The sequence below is a fragment of the Eumetopias jubatus genome, unplaced genomic scaffold (assembly GCF_037043125.1).
Source record: "Eumetopias jubatus isolate StellerSeaLion01/CBP00866 unplaced genomic scaffold, mEumJub1_p1.0 scaffold_14, whole genome shotgun sequence".
NCBI classification, from domain to species: domain Eukaryota; kingdom Metazoa; phylum Chordata; class Mammalia; order Carnivora; family Otariidae; genus Eumetopias; species Eumetopias jubatus.
The window spans coordinates 28,450,754-28,460,131 of NW_028274820.1; the positions used below are offsets into that span (position 1 = coordinate 28,450,754).

Genomic DNA, 9,378 nt, shown 5'->3' on the forward strand with positions numbered 1-9,378 from the left:
TGTTGAAAAAGAAAACTAAAGCCGGCGGCATCACAATTCCAAACTTCCAGCTCTATTACAAAGCCGTCATCATCAAGACAGTATGGTACTGACACAAAAACAGACACATAGATCAATGGAACAGAATCGAGAGCCCAGAAATGAACCCTCAACTCTATGGTCAACTCACCTTTGACAAAGCAGGAAAGAATGTCAATGGAAAAAAGACAGTCTCTTCAACAAATGGTGTTGGGAAAATTGGACAGCCACATGCAGAAGAATGAAACTGGACCATTTCCTTACACCACACACAAAAATAGACTCCAAATGGTTGAAAGACCTAAATGTGAGATAGGAGTCCATCAAAATCCTAAAGGAGAACACAGACAGCAACCTCCTCGACCTCAGCCGCAGCAACTTCTTCCTAGACACATGCCAAAGGCAAGGGAAGCAAGGGCAAAAATGAACTATTGGGACTTCATCAAGATAAAAAGCTTTTGCACAGCAAAAGAAACAGTCCACAAAACCAAAAGACAACCAACAGAATGGGAGAAAATATTTGCAAATGATGTCTCAGATAAAGGGCTAGTATCCCAAATCTATAAAGAACTTATCAAACTCAACACCCAAAGAACAAATAATCCAATCAAGAAATGGGCAGAAGACATGAACAGACATTTTTCCAAAGAAGACATCCAAGTGGCCAACAGACACATGAAAGAGTGCTCAACATCGCTCGGCATCAGGGAAATCCAAATCAAAACCTCAATGAGATACCACTTCACACCCGTCAGAAAGGCTAAAATTAACAAGTCAGGGAACGACAGATGTTGGCAGGGATGTGCAGAAAGGGGAACCCTCCTACACTGTTGGTGGGAATGCAAGCTGGTGCAGCCACTGTGGAAAACAGTATGGAGGTTCCTCAAACAGTTGAAATTAGAGCTGCCCTATGACCCAGCAATTGCACTACTGGGTATTTACCACAAAGATACAAATGTAGGGATCCGAAGGGGTACGTGCACCCCAATGATTATAGCAGCAATGTCCACAATAGTCAAACTGTGGAAAGAGCCAAGATGTCCATCGACAGATGAATGGATAAAGAAGAAGTGGTATATATACACAATGGAATATTATGCAGCCATCAAAAGGAATGGGATCTTGCCATTTGCAACGACGTGGATGGAATTGGAGGGTGTTATGCTGAGTGAAATAAGTCAATCAGAGAAAGACATGTATCATATGACCTCACTGATATGAGGCTTTCTTAATCTCAGGAAACAAACTGAGGGTTGCTGGAGTGGTGGGGGGGATGGGAGGGATGGGGTGGCTGGGTGATAGACATTAGGGAGGGTATGTTCTATGGCGAGCGCTGTGAATTGTGCAAGACTGTTGAATCACAGATCTGTACCTCTGAAACAAATAATGCAATATATGTTAAGAAAAAAAGAAGAAGAAGAAACTAGCAGGAGGGGAAGAATGAAGGGGAGTAAGTTGGAGGGGGAGACGAACCATGAGAGACGATGGACTCTGAAAAACAAACTGAGGGTTCTAGAGGGTAGGGGGTCGGGGGATGGGTTAGCCTGGTGATGGGTATTAAAGAGGGTACGTTCTGCGTGGAGCACTGGGTGTTATGCACAAACAATGAATCATGGAACACTACATCAAAAACTAATGACGTAATGTATGGTGATTAACATAACAATAAAAAATTAAAAAAATATCCTAAAAAAATACATCAAACCATCTCTCCCCAAATATATCACATTTTTCCCAATTCCACTGCCATCATTCTGATGTAAGCTACCGTCTACCTAGGTACCCTTTTTTTGGTTTGCACTGTCTTTTCATCTGTCCACTCCTGCTACGTTCCATACCTCACTGTTCCTAGAACATGCTAGGCATGTTCCCAATTTAGGGCTTTTGCACTTACTGTTTTCTCTGCCTTAAACACTGTTCCCTTTGTTAGCCATATGGCCTCCTCCTAATCTCCTCAATTTGGATGTATAGAAAAAAATATGAATGTATAGAATTATGGATGTATAGAAAAAAATATGAAAGGATGTATATCAAAATGTTATCTTTAAAGTTTACAGAACATACACACACATGCACTTAACTGGTTCTCTCCAGATGGTAGAATTCAAGGTAACTTTTAAATTTCTATATGAATATGTAAATATTTTCTTAGTGTATTCCAGTGAAAATATAATAATGAAGTTTAAACACTTCAAAAGTGATTTTTTAATGGAGTGAAACAGTCTTATGCATTATAAACCATTAGTGTAAATTAAATTGACTGAGTTCCAATTCACTACGAATACACTAATATTCTTTCCTCACTGACATAGCTATTTGTATGTAGTAAATGTTTTTTGCTGTATCTCCAACAGTCCAATCTCCTCTCATCCATTACTCAGTTTCATCATATATACATTTATGAGGATATAGAGATCCAACACTTGAGTTTTACCACGGCATTTTATTTTTTTTAGAGATTTCTTTATTTTAGCAGGGGAGGGGCAGAGAGATTGGCAGAGGGACAGAAGCAGACTCCCCGCTGAGCCCAGAGCCCGATGCAGGACTTGATCCCAGGACCCTGAGATCATGACCTGAGCCATGACTGAGATGCTCAACCAACTGAGCCACCCAGGCGTCCCCACAATTGCGTTTTAAAATTCTGTATTCACCCTCTACAGATTAGACAAGGTACTATAAACAGATGAGCACTTGCAGGGATGATTGGGGTCGCAGCCATGACAGAAGCAGTAACTAATCCTGTGGAGAAGTCCCTATGCCTCATCCTACATTATAAACACACTATCGGATTCAACCTCAGACTAGCTGCACGAAAAGAGATGCTGCAGCTGTCCCCTTCTAAAGAGAAGCAAACCGACATGCAGAGAGATTAAGAGATTAATTTGCCCAAGATACAATAAAACAAGAACCCTAATTCAAAATGTGGTCTGACCTCAGTGGCTTTGGTCTTGATCAATATACTCTGCTATAACAAAAAAGGTCATCTCTCTGTTAATAACCTCCAAAAGGGGGGAATCAGATTAATCTGTATCTAGAAACTGGCAACGGAGAAACCTATCAGAGGAATTTTTTCACCCGGCACCGGATAACTCCTGAATCTCCCTAAAGTCTCCTGATAAAATGAGCTGTGACATTATTGCTTAAGACAAAGGGTATACAGGAAATATGAAGAAACATTAACTTCTAGTCTTTTCTCCTTTACAAATTGAGTATAATTTTCAACAAGTTCTACCTATATCACAAATTTCTTATTTATAAAATCAGGGTTTTAGATTCATTTTTTTTCTCTAACAACACTTTAAATCTCAACATTAATTTTTGTATAAATATTTGCCTCAAATGTGGAAATATGCCCATGGCAATTCACTATGACTGTTGGAATCTCAAAAACCAACTTTACAATCAATTATTGAACACAGAAGTTTTGATGACTGAATTGTGGATTCCTATCATGTCCAAAGGGTGGTGGTAAAGACCATCAGAGAGCATGAAGTCGTTAGGTATGACCTTACATATTTTCAACAAATGCTGCTTAAACAACAGCAGGCTGCCAGAATCTCTACAGTTCCTGCTCTTTCCCTGGACAGGAGGACAGAAAAAAACAGGTTTGGGCCTTTGTAAATGTCTATCTAATGTAAACAAAATCTCAGGAAGCTAATTCCTAATAGCTACAAAGTAAAGGTTGAATGTTCAAAGCTTCTTGTAATGTTAATTCATGGCTAGTATCCTTTGAAGAACTTTAAACATAATGAACACGGGGGACATGAACGCTGGGGGCTTGGCTAATCAACATTAAGCTGCATGTAGATAGAGACTGACAGGGTTCTATGAATACGCTCTGAGCTGACTGACACAAGCTTGACTCTGGGAATGAATCAAAACTGTCCCTGAAGTCTTCATTATTATTAAAAGACTAGAAAAGTGAAGAGAATGGAAAATAAACTTTATCCAGTCTTAGGGTCAATGAAGGTATCTGAACATGCAGGTGAAAAAGGACTTGGAATCTGGAAGCCTTAGGTGAATAGTCAGGAAATTTCAACAGAACTTTCCACGTTTGCAACAAGTACAAAGTTTAAAAGCAATGAGGAAGCAGCATTCATTCTAACTCAAGTAAATTCTGCCATCACCCAAGAAGCTGGCCTTCAAAATACAATCGCATAAAATAAAGGGTTGCTTTCTGGCAAGGTTAGTAAGTGCCCTATGACCTGTTGCAACCTCCCCGGTTCCGGGGGTTTGGCGGCTGAAGCTAAACCCATCCCCGCTGTGTTTTGGCGCCATCTGGTGGAAGTTAGAATCTGGCTTTGGAAGCAAGGAGCTGATTCTGGGTCCTGGCGGCTGGAGGCTGAGGATTTGTAGATCGGGACGGCAATTTCTGGAACCTCCCAGTTAGTTGATACCGATTTCGTTTCCTAGTCAAGAGCAGCATTAAGAGAATCTGACCCATGAGAATACTGGAAAGGAGGCAATCCACTCCCTCTCTTGCTCCCAATATGGAGGCTGGGAGGACTACAGCCACCAATCCCCAATCGCACTATATCCAAATTGGTGTTACTATACCATTTTACTGACCTTATGCTGTCCATAAACTCCTGGTTCAACCTTCATTCTGGAGGCTAATGCTGAAATCACTGACTCTTGTAAAATTGGTTGTATTTTTTTTCTTTTCTGAGGGGACCATCCTTCCAGCATCCAAGGTCCCTAACATGGGGCTATTCAAAGGTCCTCCTGAGCATCTCACCCTCCTTTTAGAGCTCATTTTACCTGTAAGGGTTTCAAGTTCCTCAGCTTAGTTTTGCCTCGTTGTCCACTACCCTGTTTGCTTTATGACTTCCAGAATCTCTTTACCATTCTTTGCTGTTGCTGGGAGTGACAGCTTGGATTTAGCTTTTTTTTTTTTTAAAGATTTTTATTGATTTGAGAGAGAGTGAGTGAACACAAGTGGGGAGGAAGGGCAGAGGGAGAGGGTGAAGCAGGCTCCTTGCTGAGCCAGGAGCCCCAACGAGATCATTTCCTGAGCCGAAGGCAGACGCTTAACCGACTGAGCCACCCAGGCGCCCACTTTCTTGGATTTTTTTTTTTTTAAGATTTATTTATTTATTTGAGAGAGCGAGAATGAGAGAGAGAGAGTACATGAGAGGGGGGAGGATCAGAGGGAGAAGCAGGCTAACTGCTCAGCAAGGAGCCTGATGTGGGACTCGATCCCGGGACTCCGGGATCATGACCTGAGCTGAAGGCAGACGCTTAACCGACTGAGCCACCCAGGCACCTGCTTTCTTGGATTTTTAAAGTGTTGGCCTACGCCAAAGGCTTGTTAAGCCTCACTTTTTTGTTTTTTCTCTTTCTTTTTTATTTTTAAGTAATCTCTACACCTATTGTGGGGCTCGATCTCACAACCCTGAGATCAAGAGTTGCACACTCCACCGACTGAGGAGCCAGGTGCCCCTTTCCTTTAGTCTTCAAATAATTATTTTTTTCAGCATTTGCCAAGTTCCCTCTGACCCCACCAGTCCTTTGATGAGAAATGGTGCTTGTGATCCTCTTAACCACGTTCTGTTTAAACAACTCAATTCTTAAACAAATATTTGTTATCTTACTTATTGCCCTTCCCAGTCTGGACAGAAGAGTAGCACTTGTAACCACTGCTTTTCTTTTATTCAGTTTTTCAGAAAATTTTACATCAGGCAGAAGTCCAGAAAGCAAGCACTGTTACTGTAAATCTTGTAGAAATGATGAGACAATGTCCCTGGAGTACACAGATGATAGGCAATGACGGTTCGTACCTATTTTCAAATTTCTTTTTCTTCCACATTTACTGGGAATCTTGGTCTCATTTTACTCCCCTATGCCTCAGGTTTTTTCTTTTTTATGTAAAATTAGAACATTGGACTAAATATTCTGTGTTCTGTTGCAGGACTAACACTAATAACAGCTATTGTCATCACCATAACATATTTGTGTACTACTTTTTCTTTTTTTTAAAGATTTTATTTATTTATCTGAGAGAGAGAGCATAAGCAGGGGGAGAGGGAGAAGCAGACTCCCCACAGATCGGGGAGCCAGATGTGGGGCTTGATCTCAGGACCCTGGGATCATAGCCTGAGTCCAAGGCAGATGCTTTAACCCAACCGACTGAACCACTCGGGCACCCCTGTTTAGCACTACCTTATCTACACAGTGCTTCCATATGCTATCAGTTAAATTCCCAAGAGCCGTGAAAGCCAGATATTTTAATTTACCATGAGAAATCAGGCTTTAAATCATTTATCCAAATGAGAAAAATTGGTAGGTAATGGAGTCAAGATTCAAGCCGGAATCTGATTCCGAGTATCAAGTTCTGTCTACTATGCCACCTTATTTTCTCATCAGAGAGATCAGTGATATACTTCATTATTTTTTTTCCCCATTAGGCTCTCATTTAATGGCTTCTTGAATATCAGATTAGACTCATTCTAGGGTGACAGAAAATCTACCGTACACATTGTTTCTCTCAAACCATTTCCAAAAGCCAGTTCTACTTTCAAAAAGACCCTCCCTAAACATGCAGGAAATTCCAGACTGCTCTGCTTTCCACAGTTCCTCTTCTTTCAAAGTGGGAAGTTTACGGATTATGGGAAAAGTGCCAAGATCACTACTGGGGAGAGATGAGAGCAGGTATTCTAAGAAAGTGAAACCAGGTTAGCACAACAGTATGACTGCTAGATTAGCATTTTAACTCCAGAAAAGCCCAAACAACTCTAGAGATTGAGGACAGAGACCAAGGGAGGCAGTTTGGGGACGAAAAGGGGTGTAGGCTTTGATGAACGGAGTTCATTTCTTGAACTCCTCCGACAAACTGAGTTACACCTTGCTCAATCCTGCTGTTGGATTAGAGTCTAGGTTTTATCTGCAAAACACCTACAGCGTGTGGTACAGGGGGGAGGGGTCTACAGTGCTACAAAATGTAAAAAGTACACAATTCCGTGTCAAGAGCATGGATGGTATCCTATATTATTACGTCCAATTATATAGGAGACAATTCAACTGAACCCAATTAATTGAACCTCTGCACCCATTTATAATTCTGTCATCTAAAAAATATTCTGGATAATGATTTTTTAAAAGGTGTTTTAGGGGCACCTGGCTTGCTCAGTCGGTGGAGCATGTGACTCTTGATCTCTGGGTTATGAGTTCAAGCCCCATGTTGGGCATAGAGTTCACTTAAAAATAAAAAAAAAGTCTTAAAAATATATTTTATTTTTTTTAAGATTTTATTTATTCATAAGAGACAGAGAGAGAGAGGCAGAGGGAGAAGCAGGCTCCCTGCTGAGCAGGGAGCCCGATGCGGGACTCGATCCCAGGACCCTGGGATCATGACCTGAGCCGAAGGCAGATGCTTAACCATCTGAGCCACCCAGGTGCCCTAAAAATTATATTTTAATGCTACCAGCACAGTGATGTAAATAAAGCCAAACTGTATGCTTTGACTTGAGACACGCCTGCATTGGACAAATTAATCCATGTAGTAACTATTTATAGAACATCTATTTCTGCTGAGTGCTGAGGAACAAAGTAAGTATCTTCTTGGTCCTCATAGAGTTTATATTTTATTTACACTTCCACTTAATGGTCTACATAAAACGTGGATGCACTTTTTAGAAAATCTGGCCATTGATAAGTCAAAATTTACTTTTAACTTTGGTATAAACTTGCCCTGACAACTCTCACTCCCACAAGTAAAACAAGGCAAGAGATATGTTGGGCAGAGCAACTATTTATGTCCTGTCTTCTGTGTTGCCAGGGTGATGGAAGCAATATTGAAAACATTGGAGGTGGTTGTTTTATTGGCGAGGATCCTGACTTTCACTTCCAAATGGAAGGACTGTAAAAAGCAAAATGTAGGCTGGGGTGTAGGCAGTGGACTGGCCATGGCTACACATCGACTAGATGAATGGATTATTGGTGATTAACCAAATCGGGTGCTGTTGCTGGACGCGTAATACTCAGAGGCGATACTTTTGTAGTAATATTTTAAAACAAGAGATTTTAGTGATCACCTCAAATATTTGTTTTTTTTTTTTTTTTTTTTTTTGAGAAGCTAAAACCCTATCTTTGTAGGCTTTCAAATGTTGGTTATGTTTTTTGCCCACATTTCTCTACCTCTCCTTTCTTTCAGTGGGAAACAACTCAAAAGGTATACTGAGCTTTAGATCTCTCTTCTAACTAAGAATTGAAATGTTGCCAAGGTCCGAGTTCAGCTTATAAAGATTTTTTTTAACATACTGATTATGTACTTTAAAGGGAATAAATTTATATACCAATGCTGAAAAGAGAAAGTCATCTGTTAGGTCGGCTGGATTTTCTGTCTTACCTGAAAGCACCACATTTATGCAGATACACGGACTGCTGGGTAAGCAACTGGTAACTTTTTCCCCCCTCACCAACTTCATTAAATCAGTCTCTTAACTTCAAGCCAACTAGTACATTGACTGAATTAAAAACAAAACAAAAAAACACTTCCTTGTGAGGTGTTGTGGGTTGACCCTAGCAAACTTCATGTCTTCTTCCCCACAGTGTGGTGAGACATAATATGGTGTGGGGAGACAGAGAGATGGAGATAAACCAAGACTACATTTCTTAGATTTCTGCTAGTTTTTTTTTTTTTAAGGTTTCAAATGTACTTTATTTCTTCAATTATGCTATCATGAGTAGTAAGAGTTGCTTAGATGACAAGTTGGTTTTGAAACAATTCTGTGTTATGGCAACTATAATGGTTACTGATGTTTTCACTCCTTTGTGGTGACTCCAACAAAGGACAGGTTCCATTCTATTCCAATCTGTGTGATTCCAAATATCCACACAACACAGAAAGTACTTCTGCTGGCTGGCGCAGCATGACCATATTTGTCAAGAAAATCCAGTGAGTATTTTATGTGGTTCTGTCTTGCCATAATTTGCTCAATGCTTCTATTCTTGAGATCCTTAGTATATTTCTGGCCAAGGGAAACATCATGAAGGTGTGATAGGACTGCATGTGATTGCAGCTGCTGGTGTATTTCATTGCAAGAAGCCCTGGTAGGAACTCAAATGTTCTTCTCAGAAACTTCTAGATTCAGCTTGTATTATCAGTTTATTATAAAGGATATGTTTCAGGAAAAGCCAAATGGAAGAGATGCACAGTAAAAAGGTATGGGGGTGGGGGAGTTTCCATGCCCTCTCTGGGTGCACCCCATCCTCCTAGTACATCAATGTGTTCACCAACTTGGGAGCTCCACTGCTGGGTTTCTTGCTACTTACTAGGTTTTGTCAATTGTATGCAATGATGTGCTATTTGAAAAGCAGGAAAAATATGGAGACATTTTATATGTTTGACCTGTTTTGTTT

The 9,378-nt window shown here is 40.5% G+C and overlaps 1 pseudogene; it reads right to left on the reverse strand.

Annotated features, from left to right (window-relative positions):
- Nucleotides 1-8,768: 8,768 nt before the first annotated feature.
- Nucleotides 8,769-9,007, reverse strand: LOC114219808 (cytochrome c oxidase subunit 7B2, mitochondrial-like; annotated as a pseudogene).
- Between the last annotated feature and the right edge of the window lie 371 nt (nucleotides 9,008-9,378).